The 11770-nt window shown below is 44.6% G+C and overlaps 1 protein-coding gene, 1 long non-coding RNA gene and 1 other non-coding gene across 7 annotated transcripts in view; 1 reads left to right on the plus strand and 2 right to left on the minus strand.

Moving 5' to 3' along the window:
• The window catches only part of Bmal1 (basic helix-loop-helix ARNT like 1), a 99956-nt gene extending 92614 nt beyond the window's left edge, over positions 1-7342 (minus strand). For all 5 annotated transcript variants that reach the window (XM_027942284.2, XM_027942283.3, XM_027942282.3 and 2 more), the window contains exon 1: positions 7226-7342. The gene's annotated coding sequence lies outside the window, so the exon portion shown is untranslated. The remainder of the gene's footprint in view (positions 1-7225) is intronic.
• Positions 6694-8590, plus strand: LOC139706875 (uncharacterized). The gene is made up of 2 exons (XR_011708551.1): positions 6694-6898; positions 8103-8590. It is a non-coding gene; the product is annotated as an uncharacterized lncRNA (long non-coding RNA).
• Positions 8591-10830: 2240 nt separating this feature from the next.
• On the minus strand, positions 10831-10902 carry Trnav-cac (transfer RNA valine (anticodon CAC)). The gene has a single exon. It is a non-coding gene; the product is annotated as a tRNA-Val (tRNA).
• Positions 10903-11770: the final 868 nt, after the last annotated feature.

Here is an 11770-nt window from a genome sequence, read left to right on the forward strand (position 1 = left end):
CTTGCTATCACCTCTTCCTGAGATACTTTCCCCCAGATCTTTCTGAAGCTGAGCTAAGTGTCACCTCCTCAGGGAACCCTTCTCTGATGACATAGCTAAAGCAACCTTCTTGCCACCATTGATTATTACTACTGTTTTACTCTACTTGATTTATTTCCCAGTACCTGTCACCACCAGTGGCTAACGTATCCTATTGTTTACTGTCTGCTTCTCCTACTGACCTCTGTTTTGTTCACCCCTGTACCCTCAGTGCCCAGAGCAGTGCCAGGCACATGGTAGGGATCCAGTGAGTTCCACCCAGTGAAAGAATGAGGAGAGCTGGAGAGTGGGAAGTGAGGACAAGGTAATTCATCATGAAACAATTAAAAAATAAGAGAACTGGCCTTCCTAATTAGGCATGCTATGGCAATTTGCTAATTATGAAGTATCATTCCTTCCGCATACATTGCTGGCAATCAAAGTAAAGAGAGCTAGTGTATAATGGGAGTAAATGTCCTCAGACGAGGTTTCATGAAGAAGTGAGATTCAAGGCAAGCAGTCAAGGACGAGAGGTCTTTCTGGTAAAAGGAACAATGGAGTGAAGAGTACAGCAGAAAAGAGTATAAACTGGGTGGCCAAGGGAGGGCTGGGAAATGACAAGCAGGATGGAACTTCAGGACTGGGCTGGATCTCAAGATAGAGGTTGGGGGCAGGCTGGCAAGGAAAAGCAGGGTTGGCCTTGGGAGGCCTAGAAGACTGGACACAGGATGTTCTTAGAAGACACAGCTGATCACATCCTGTGGGGGGAAACTGAAAGAAGTAGAGAATAAACCAGAAAACCTGTTAGGAGGTTGACCATGGTAATCTAAGTATAGGGGACAAAAGAAGATACTTCCCTCTGCCTAGATGAGGGGCTGGGGTAGAAATGAGCAAGATGTCAAGGAACTTCCTCCCCACAAAGGCAACTTCCAGGGAATCTCACTGCAGCACCCTTTGGCAGGTACAGGACAACTCCCATGCATCCTAGTCTCAGAACACCCAAGAAGGACAGCTGGGTTCAAAGCGGTAACTCTGAGGGCAGAGCATGTCTTTCCCTACTTTCTGATTAGAGATTAATTATATTCAGTGTAGCCGGTGATTATTATCCTTTTATTCTTTGAAAAAACAAAGTGATATCTGACTTTGCTGTGCAGTATATATTTGAACATTATATAACACATTTTATGTAACAGGTACTTGACATAAAACAATGTTTCCCTTACTATCTGAATGTATTCGGGGAACAACTGGCATTTAAAAGATACAATAATATGTATACACTAAAACGGCAGATACACAAGGGTGAGGGTGCTGGTCTTAGGGGTAAGGAGCTAGGGAGAGGAGGATGAAGGTGAGAGACTTCTGAAAAGGATTCCTTCGCATGAAGAGCTCTGTGGATGGCTCCTCAGAGGCAATGTGTTAGGTCTGGAGGTTCATCTCATACAAAGCAGCCTGGGAAGGAGGTGGCTGAGCCATATAGGGTCTGAATCAGAGAAATGTCTCAGAAAAGCAAGAGGCCAACATGCACAACGGGATGTGAGAAGATACCCAAAAGCCCTTATAACTCCTATTAGGGTAACAGCTGAATGAGTGTCCCTCATATCCCATGGTAGAGGCCTTCATCCCTGCTATAAGGAGGTAAACACACACTTATCAACAATAACAATGATTTGCAATCACCAAAGGCCTAGTGGGCTCTTGCACAGTGCTGGGTACATGCCACACAGGATCTAACACAGTGCCCCTCCTAGAAGACATCTGCTACAGTGGTCTGGAATAGACTGTGGAGTCCACCAGACACAAATCTTGCTCCAACCCTATCAACAGAGTGACCTTGAGCAATTTATAAAATTTTCTCACTTGTAAAATAAGGATAATAATGTTGCCAATTTCACTGGGTAGTTCCAAAGACATCTAAGGTAACCAACACATTTGCTAGCACACAGAAAGTGCTCAATAAATGTTAACTTCTATTACCATAATTAATATTATTCTCATTTTGCAAGTGAGGTAAATCAGACTCAAAGAAGCTCCCTAATTTGCCACATTGCACATTTCAAACAGTAGCTGAAGGAATAAATACATGTAAATGTTTTACCTCATATATGTGCAAAAGCTGGTGGATACAGTATTAACTAGAATATAAAATTAGGCAGACCATCCATCCCCTTCTTTACCCAAGCTGGACAAACATGAGTTTATACTATTTAAAAGGACAACATGTACTCAAGTAAAAATCATTTTCTATTATATGCCAGCACTCAACGTTCCTCAGAAGCAAAGATGACTAAAGCTTATCCAATCTCATCTGCCCTTGAAGCTAAGTCTCCACCTCAAACTCTCCTTCCATGAGAACTAATCACTTGCAGCCATATCCACTCATGCCCCTGCTGCATCTGTCATCTCATATCCCTGCTCTCTATGGTGTGCATCCCTCCTCCCCCTGCTCATCCCTAAATGCTCATCCTATTCTTTCTCTTCCTCAAGATCTTTAACTGGGATATGCACTGGTCATGCATGTCCTGAAGGCTCCCTTTGCCTATCATTTTGGGAAAACCATAACTCCTTCCAAAGTGGTCAACATAGGGGAGCAGGAAAGAGATTCCTAGAGACAATCTAACATGATATATAGCAGAATCTAAGGAAATCAGAGATGGGTCAAAGGCTGGGGACACTGCTGCCAGGTGTGAGGAGAAAAACAAAATGAAGAAACAGTTCTTGCAGGATCAAGCTCCTGAGCTTAGACTTGAAAGCAGAAGAAGATTTGGACATGGGAAGACTGGGGGAGGTGAGGAAGACCTGGGCCAAGGGCTGGTGCAGGGGATGAATAGACCTCCAGCTTGTCTGGACAGTTCTAGACACACAGCAAAGTCTGGCAGACAGGTGAGCTGGATATGGAAAACCCTACACACTTGGTCAAGGAGGCTGGGCAAAGCAATGACAAGCAGCAATACTGAAAGCCAACACCCACTGAGCATTTGCTGTGTGTCGTGAATAACTTGACATGCTTTTCCAGTATTTGAATTCATTCAATCTATACCACAATTCTTGGAGGTGAAGGCTGATCCCAGTTTTATAGGACACCAAGACATACCGAATAAAAGCAACATGACACAGATCATAAAACAAGTAAGGAAGAGTTGGGGTATGAAATCTGGCGCCTGTGTTCAAAATAACCCATCCAAACTTCCTCAAAAGACAACTTTGCGGGTGGAGGGATATAGTGTTATGAGGATTCTGGAGGAAACTGCTTGCAAATAGTCTACAAACCTGCAACTTCAAGGCCATAAAGACTAGCTATTAGCCAATAATGTCTAGCACCCAAAGCCAGAGGGACAGGGCAGAACTAGAGAAGAGCCCTAGGAAGAGAAGGGCAGTATGAATAGGAGAGGCTAGGACAGATACCAACCCTCAGTGTGTGCAGGAAGAGATTCAAGAAAGCAGCACGACCCAAGGTGGAAATGAGGAGGGGTCTTCAGAAGGGGAAAAGACAGGTGAAATAAAAGCTGCAAAGGGGCCAAGAACAATTATTTAAGAGTGAGATAAGGCCCCTGGAATTGGAGGTTTAAAGTTTTTGGAGGAATTTTTTTTTTTTTTTTCAGTAGCAGGGATTGAACTCAGGGGTACTCTACTACAGAGCTACATCCTAGCCCTTGCAATCCTCCTGCCTGAGCCTTGTGAGTAGCTGGGATTACAGGTGTACACCACTGTACCTGGCTTGGAGGAAACTTTGGGAAGAAATAAAGAAGGGAGGTAGGGAGAGAAGCCATAGGGCAGGAGATGACAGTGGAGGAGGTAATGCCTACTGTTCTGTGAGAGACTGGTGGAAAGGGAGACAGAGACTCAGGTGACCAAGTATAGATATATGTAAATTGCTTGGTGTACAACAACCTCATAGCAGGTATGCATCTTCCTCTTCTGTACTTCATGTTCTATGTCAAGACAAAGGTTTCTCTTGGTGGGGAGGCTGAGGACAAATAGCCCAAATGATTCTAGTGACATGACCCTGGCAGAGATGGGAGAGATTGGTAGCTGGCATCAAAGAAAAGCTTCCTGTTTGCTAGACATTTTACAGGCACATTTCCCTTGATCCTTATATAGACTCCAAGAGGCAGGCACTGTCATTACACCACAGAGGAGGAGGCTTAGGTCAGAGAAATGAAGCACTTGTCCAAGGCCACACAGCTTGAACCCAAGTCCCAGGTCTTAGGCTCCTGTCCATTGTGAGGGCTCAATCAGAGGAAACAGAGGAGGGACCCACTTGCTTTCTCTGCACTGGGCGGAAAGAAGGGGACAACAGGGAAAGGATATTTTGAATACAAAGAAAAAGAAACTGAGAAGCTTAAGTCGGAATAGGTCTTGTTTTGTGAGTTAGAGAAGAAAAGACTGGGTGGATATTTGGGGTAAGTCAGAATCTTATGAAAAAGTAACAAGGAAGAAAGATAAGACTGTGGAAAAGGATGACATGCTTATATCCCTGAGCTCCTAACTAAACCTCAAGGTCTACAAAGGACTTTATTTCCCTGCAAGTGACTACTGTAGCTGGCATGGTACTAACTAAAATTATTGTCTGTCATTATAACATTGTAAGGGGCAGAAACTTTCTTTAATGTTGATATTCTTCTACACAGTGAGAGTTGATGGAATTACAAGTAGATAAAGCTCATAGATGAAGGCAACCTCTACACTAAAGAGAGAGATTAAATATTTAGTTTAATTTTTTTACATATTTATGTAGTTTTGTTAATGTAGCCAAGTCTTTCTGTAGTGCTTTGTCTATCTTTTAGAATATATATTCTATTAAGATTGTTGGTATAAATGGATAAATCTGACATTGTTCACTACCTTTTCCTGACCTGTGGCATTGCAAATCTCTCCTGCAAATAGCAAGCTCTTCAGTAGTCCTCATTTTATAAATCATTTGAAATGGATCCCTTAAAACACCCTCTGTTGATTTGCTTAGCTTTCCTATGAAAATAGGACTTCAGCTCATATGTTATGGAGGTTCCAGGAGGTAAATATCAACCTGAATTCAAATGTATTAAATATTTAAAGACTCACAGGACTTTAGAGCAGAAGGAACCTTTGACATAACCTAGTTCAATTGTCTTACTTTCCATCGGAGGCAAAAAAGAACCCAGAAAGATTTAGTAACTTGTCCCAAGAGGCACAGCCCAAAGAGCCCCAATCTGGGCTAGAAGCTCCTAACTTCCAGGTTAGTGCTTTTCCACCACATGTGCTCTTTTCTCTCCCTTTAAATTGTAGGGTTTGGAATAAGATACAAATTTAAGTACCATTTTAATATTCTTACTATTCTCTGTCTAGGTCTACAATCAGAATCAAAATACCTCTACAAATCCATTTTCAAATCCTGCCTAGGAAATTTCCAAGTCTTCTAAATATGCTCAACAAACTGTTTTTAAAATGATCAATAAAGTGATCTCAGCAATAATGCTTAACGTGATGATTATATTTTGTATTTTAAAAATATTTTGGAATTTCATTATATGGAAATCAAATTTAAAAGCACTGATTTTTTTTTTTTTAAGTCTTGCAAGCACGGAAAGCATAAGATTATTCAAAACTGCTCAGGAGCAGCAATGATTATTTTAAGCTCATGATTCAACGGGTACATTAATTAAAAACTCCACCAACCCAAATTGACAGATGTTGATATCAATGAGACCTGAAGAATTAAAATAATAGTTGTTATATAAAAATAGATTAAAAGGGGAAAAGCACATGTCAAAAGGACAAATGACAAGCAAATGTTGTGGAAATGATATGCATCTAATAGATAGCTTTTATGGATTAAACAACAACGACAAAAAAAACGAAGATCCTGGAAATACTGTCAAAAAAAAAAAAAAGTTCTCCATTAATACTGAATCTGATTTCTGGAAGCTAAGTGAGAAAACTTGGCTAATAATTTCTTGCTGAGCAGCGATGTAAGGACAGCAGAGACCCGAGACCGCAAGCACTAAAGTGCCCAAACAAGGATAGGTGATCGCAAAAGGACCAAGGCTGGGAGGAGAATAGGAATAAGGCTTGGGGTGGCGGGAGGTTCAGCGGATCTCCCACTGGCCAGCACAAATTTGACAACAGATGCCAGTGTCCAGTGCAGCCCTTCCATTTCCTGCGCCCATCATCTAGCACCTGTGCTCTCCCTGCTCTCGCGACCCCTCGGGGTGGCTGACACGTGCCCCACAAGGTCGGTGTTAATTTCTACCTTTCACTTCTTCCTCCGGGCAAACCTGAGCTCTCTTGACAGTCAACGCCGAGCAATCGCTAGCGGAAATCTTTTTTCTTCCCCGACATCTGTCAAACCCCCGAGCAGAAGCCAGTCTCGCGGCGTCCTCCGCGGGGCTCCAGAGCTCCAGAGCCGGAAGCGGGGCCACACCTGAGCGCCGGGCGACATCCCCACGCCGTCGGGTAGCCCTTGTCGACCCACGGGGGGATCTTCCCGGGACGCCCAGGACCTGGTCGGAGCTCGCCAGGCGAAAGTTCGCAGGTTGGGGTCGGCTCCACGCCGGGTCGGGGATTCCCGGGTGCAGCACCAGCCCCAGTTACAGGGCCGAAGGGGCGGGCAGACTCGGACTCCCCATTCCGACGGAGACGCCCTCCCCGCCCCCACCCAGCCTCACGGGCTCCTGAAAGGGAAGTGAAGAAGGGGAGGAAGGGCAGGCAAGGCATCGTTCCCCCAACGCTCTCGGGAGACAGCCGCCAAAAATGGTTCCCTCGGGGGTCCCTGCTGCTACCGACTATATATCCTAGGACTCGCCCTCAGCCGGATCATTACTCCCAAAGGGCAGAGCTATCTCTTTAAGAGGCAGCTGGCTGCTCCCTCCTCCCGCCAGGTAGCGATGTCCGCGAAGGGAAGGTGGGTACTCCCGTGGACACTTTCCTTGTGCCTTTTAGGGCGCCTGCGGCACCTCTGCCCGCCCGGGCCGGCAGTGCCGGCCCCTGCTAGGAGGATGGGGGCGGGCGGGCGCGGCGCCTTTAAGGGGCGCAGCCTCCTCGCGGCTTGGGTGGGGGCAGGGAGCGAGTACGGGCCCTTTAAGGCCGGCAGCGGGCACGTCGGGCAGGGTTCCCCGGCGGCCGGGCTGCGCCCCGGGCGGCAGCGGGGGCGCCGCGCCTGCCAGGGTGCTAACGGCCTCCGACGGGGTGCCCCGGCCGCGCCGCTAGCCTCAGGCGGCCCGACACTCACCGTGGCTCGCCCGGAGCGCCCGCGCCCGCGCCCGCACTCGGATCCCGCGGCGGCGGCGGCGGCGGTGAGTCCGGCGCGGGTAAACAGGCACCTCCGTCCCTGACCTACTTTCTGCCTTCCCTAAATGTCGCACCACTAACCTACTTTCCGACCAATCCGCTCCCCGCCGGCCCAGGCCCGGCCCCCCGCCCACCAATCGCTTTGCCCAACCCCCCTTCCCCGCCCACCAATGGGGGAGCCGCGGAGCCCGGATACCTGCCTCTTCCCGCCAGCCAATCCGAATGCGCGAAGGGAGCTGGTCTCGGCGGCCGTTTCTGGCCAATCCGTGCGCGGCTCTGCGGCCCACTGGCCAGTTGCGTGGCGGCTCTAGAGACCGCTGACCAATGGTAGGGCGGCAGGGAGCCGGTTTACCTGCTACTTTCCCGCCACCAATCATTTGGCGCACAAGAGCGCACGCCCCGAAGAGGGGACCAATCAACACACTCTCTCTGGATTTCTTCGCCCCTGCCCTCTCCCTTTTCCTTCAGGTCTCCCACTGGCCGTGGCCGCTGCTGGTGCGGACGCTTCGCTCTCGCATTCGCCCGGCGCGTCCCTCTTCACTGGGTCTTTGGTTGGCATCCGACTCCCGGATTTGACCTCTTCTCCTTCGCGCTCTTTACTCGGAACACCCTGCCTAAACGTAGCTTTTCCTCACTTCCCTCGCTCCTGCTCCATCTAGGAAACCAAATTTTAGGAACACAGAGTGTCAGACTTGTCCTAAAAACCGCTGGTTTGCCAAAGTCCAAAAGAGAGAACGAATACTTAATGTTTCTAGGAAGCTTTTCCACCCCAGAACTGCAAGTGTTCTCTCGTTCCTTTCATTATTCTTGACCTCCAGGCGTCCCGCGGAGCTGTCATTGTCGTTGTTCAAAAGAGAAAACTCAAGCGCAGAAGGATTCCTTTACAGCTCTTTCCAGTAGCAAGGTTCTGATCTACTGTGTGTTTACTGTGTGGCAGACACCATCCCAGCGACCGCGATCTCTACTGAAAAGAAAAGGAAAAACAAAATCTAAGGAACTAGACAGAAGGAGAGTTACAGAAAATAAAAAATTCCATAACAACATGTGACTTGAGTGCCGAGAGTACGGAGAATCTGTCTTATTTTTGTATCTCAAGCACTTAGCAGAGGACCTCTAGCACAAAGAACTCCCCACCCCTCTAAATGTTAAAACTACCTGAAAACAATTGGCTTCTTTTATCCGTGACCCTTCCCTTTGAGCATCTAATGGGATGAAGGCGGGGCGACACCTAGCAAGTACTCCATGAATGATTGTTGGCTGGATAACACGAACAAATGGAATTAAATCATTAAATCTGTGACCCATACTAGCCTCTGTGACTCTAGTATTCTAGACTCAAGTTCCTGGAATCTCGACACTGAGTTTAAATTGTTGCAAAACCATTGCGCATCCCCAGCTCATTGCAGGCACGCAATGTTTATCTATTGCCTGCTTGTAGACTAAATGCAGACTATTTTCAAGGTCAACCAACTTCACTGGTAGCTTTCTATTTTTCCTAAATTTACATGTAGGTGTAATCTTACTGCTGTTTACTTTGTCTCTGCCCCCATACCATAGACACTCTATGTAAGTGAGACTTGAGCAAAGTACTTGAAAATACATTATGGACAAGATTTAAAAAACAAAAACAAAACTATGGGCTGGATGCTGGTATAATTAATTGGACTAGTAAGTAACTAGCTAAATAACCATAACCTAAGATTCTGATTAATGAGTGACTGTTGATCAGAAGAAAGAGTAGAGAGAACCAACCTTTGGGCAGCATCTACTATGTGCCAGGCCCTGTGCCAAGTGCTTTCCTGGCATTTTTCTCTGAATCTTCCTAACCAGTTTGTGAGGAAGCTATTATTATTCCATTTTACAGATGATAAAATGGAAACTCAGAGTTTAACTAGCTGACCTCTGTCAGTGGCAGAATGATGATTCAAACCAGATTTTTTTTTAATTATTATTATTCTGAAGCCTCTATTTCACATCAGGATGGCAGAACTCTCCAAGGTCTGGACCTCAGGACTTTTAAGCAGTGTCCTGAATGAAGACCCAGGAGACTTGCATCACATTTCCAGAAGATACAAAGCCAGAAGGGAAAAGATGCCATTATATAACATTAGCTAAATCCAATATGCCTCTAACAGGGATAAATATGGTGTCCTACACCCTGGGAAATCAACTGCTCAAAGGCAGGATAGGGACAGATATAGGGCTTGTTTGTTTTATTTTTGCTTTTGATTTTGCTTTTTTTTTTTTTTTTTTTGACATGTGGTCTTGCTACTTTGGCCAGGCCAGATTTGAACTTATGGTCCTGCTGCCTCAACCTCCTGAGTAGTTGGGATTTCAGGCCCATTTACATGCCCAGCTCAGAGGTGTCTTAACAGATGCATTTAAGAGCAAGATAAGGGTCTTAAGTGATAAACAACTCAATTTGAAACCACAGTGAATTGTGGCTGCCAAATAAAAGAACACTGTCTCAGGCCGCATCAATAGAAATCTAATATAAAGCAAGATGGGTGTGATTGTACTGCCTGGTGTTGGTTAAGACCCACATGGACTATTATCTGCAATTAATACTTGGCAAAGAAAAACTATCTACATGCACCAGGAGAGGGACCAGGATGTAAAAAGACTAGAAACTATGTCATATGAGGAAAGATTAAAGGAAGTAGAAGGTTTAGCTTCAGGGGATACAAGGTAACTGTGTTCATATATTTGGAGAGCTGTCAAATAGAAGACAAATTAGACTTATTCTCCTTTGGGGCCTTAAGGAATGGAAGAGGTACCTGCAAGTGGAAACTCTAGAAGAATCAATATGAAGAATTTTCTAACAACTTGAGCCCCTTCTGGCTTGATAAATTGAAATTCTTTCCATAAAAAAATTGTCCAAGCATGAATTTGATGGTCAAATTGAGGAGGGAAGGCTAGGAAAGTTATCGTTAGGATTCTATTCTTCTGGGAAGGTGATCCTTATATGTTGGTTTTTTCCCTTTTAATGTTTATTACCCTGTCTTTTCCTACCCTTAGTAGCAAACTGTCTCTCTTTTCATATGTGCCTGTTCTTCCATTTGTAATTATATTGTTCTTTAGTATTTCTCTCTGTTGGAGATCCCAAACACCTCCATTTTCTAAGTACCTAAGCCCCCCTTTTTTGTTTTACTTTCCAGAATACTAAATAGTCAATTCTAGAGCATTGTTAAAGTATGATTCTCAATCTAAAATTCACTGGGCATGAATAGAATCATATGAATACAAGGAAGGGAAAATAAAATGTTTATTGAGCATCTACCATGTAGCAGATGCCTTAAATACATTTAACATAATCATTACATTAACCCTTGCAGTTCATATGATCACTGTCTATACTTGCTAGCTGGATCACCTTTATTAAATTGCTTAACATCTTTGTACCCTAGTTTCTGCATCTGTAAAATGAGAATAACCAAATATGTACTTTAGAGACTTATTGTGAGAGTTTACTGAGAAATACATGGAAAGCCTGGCATACAGTTATTATTGTTATTGTTGTTGTTATTATTATTATTATTATTATTTTGGTGGTGCTGGGGTTTGAACCCAGGTCATGTGCATGTGAGGCAAGCACTCTACCAACTGAGCTATATCCCCAGCCCACACAGCATACAGTAAAGGTTCAACATGTATTAGGTATCATTGTGAACAATTCTATGAAATAGATACTTACTAACTCATTGCTCCCATTTTATAGGGGTATCGAGGGATAAAGTAGTATAATCTGCAATGGCCCCTGATGCAAGGGCCAGATCCCATAGAATCACCTGGGAAGTTTTGTTTTGTTTTTAAATATAAAGCACTGAGCTCCAATATGGAAGATTCTGATTCAATATCTTTGGGATCTGAGATGCAATTGGCTTTGGGAATTGCTGATTTCAGTGAGTAAGCATAGATCTGAAGTTTAACACCAAAGGTCAAATTCCATGTCTGATGGATTGAATGGAGAAGCCAATGACAGGACCAGGAAGTTATGAAGTCATAACTTCCTCTTTTTACATGGAAGTTGGGGAGTCCTGAGGTGAACATGTTAAAGATTTGTGGGAAACCAAGTAGAATTGTGTTGTTACAAATAACGAAATTTATTGTAGTTTCACAGTGTGTCAAGTACTATCCTAAGAATTTTATGTGCATTACCTCATTCATTCTCAAGCCCCCCATACAGGCAGGCACTTCTATTATTCACAGGCACTTCTGTTATTACAGATGCACACAGAAGTCCTGAGATCCCAGGCGCCTCTGACAATCTGATCCCAAAGTTCACACTTAGCTACTTTGCTAAATTACTTATTTCACAATTAGTTTGGCAAACAAAGAAACATGATATTTAAGAGATATTGTATAGATTAAGGAGTCATCATTTTACAGGTGATATTATTAAAAAATAGCATCTCCAACCTGTTGGGGTCTTATGTAGAGAAAAGAATACCCAGGACCTTGCCTCAGGGATCTCATGGCATCTCAC

The sequence above is a fragment of the Marmota flaviventris genome, chromosome 9 (genome assembly GCF_047511675.1).
Source record: "Marmota flaviventris isolate mMarFla1 chromosome 9, mMarFla1.hap1, whole genome shotgun sequence".
NCBI lineage: Eukaryota > Metazoa > Chordata > Mammalia > Rodentia > Sciuridae > Marmota > Marmota flaviventris.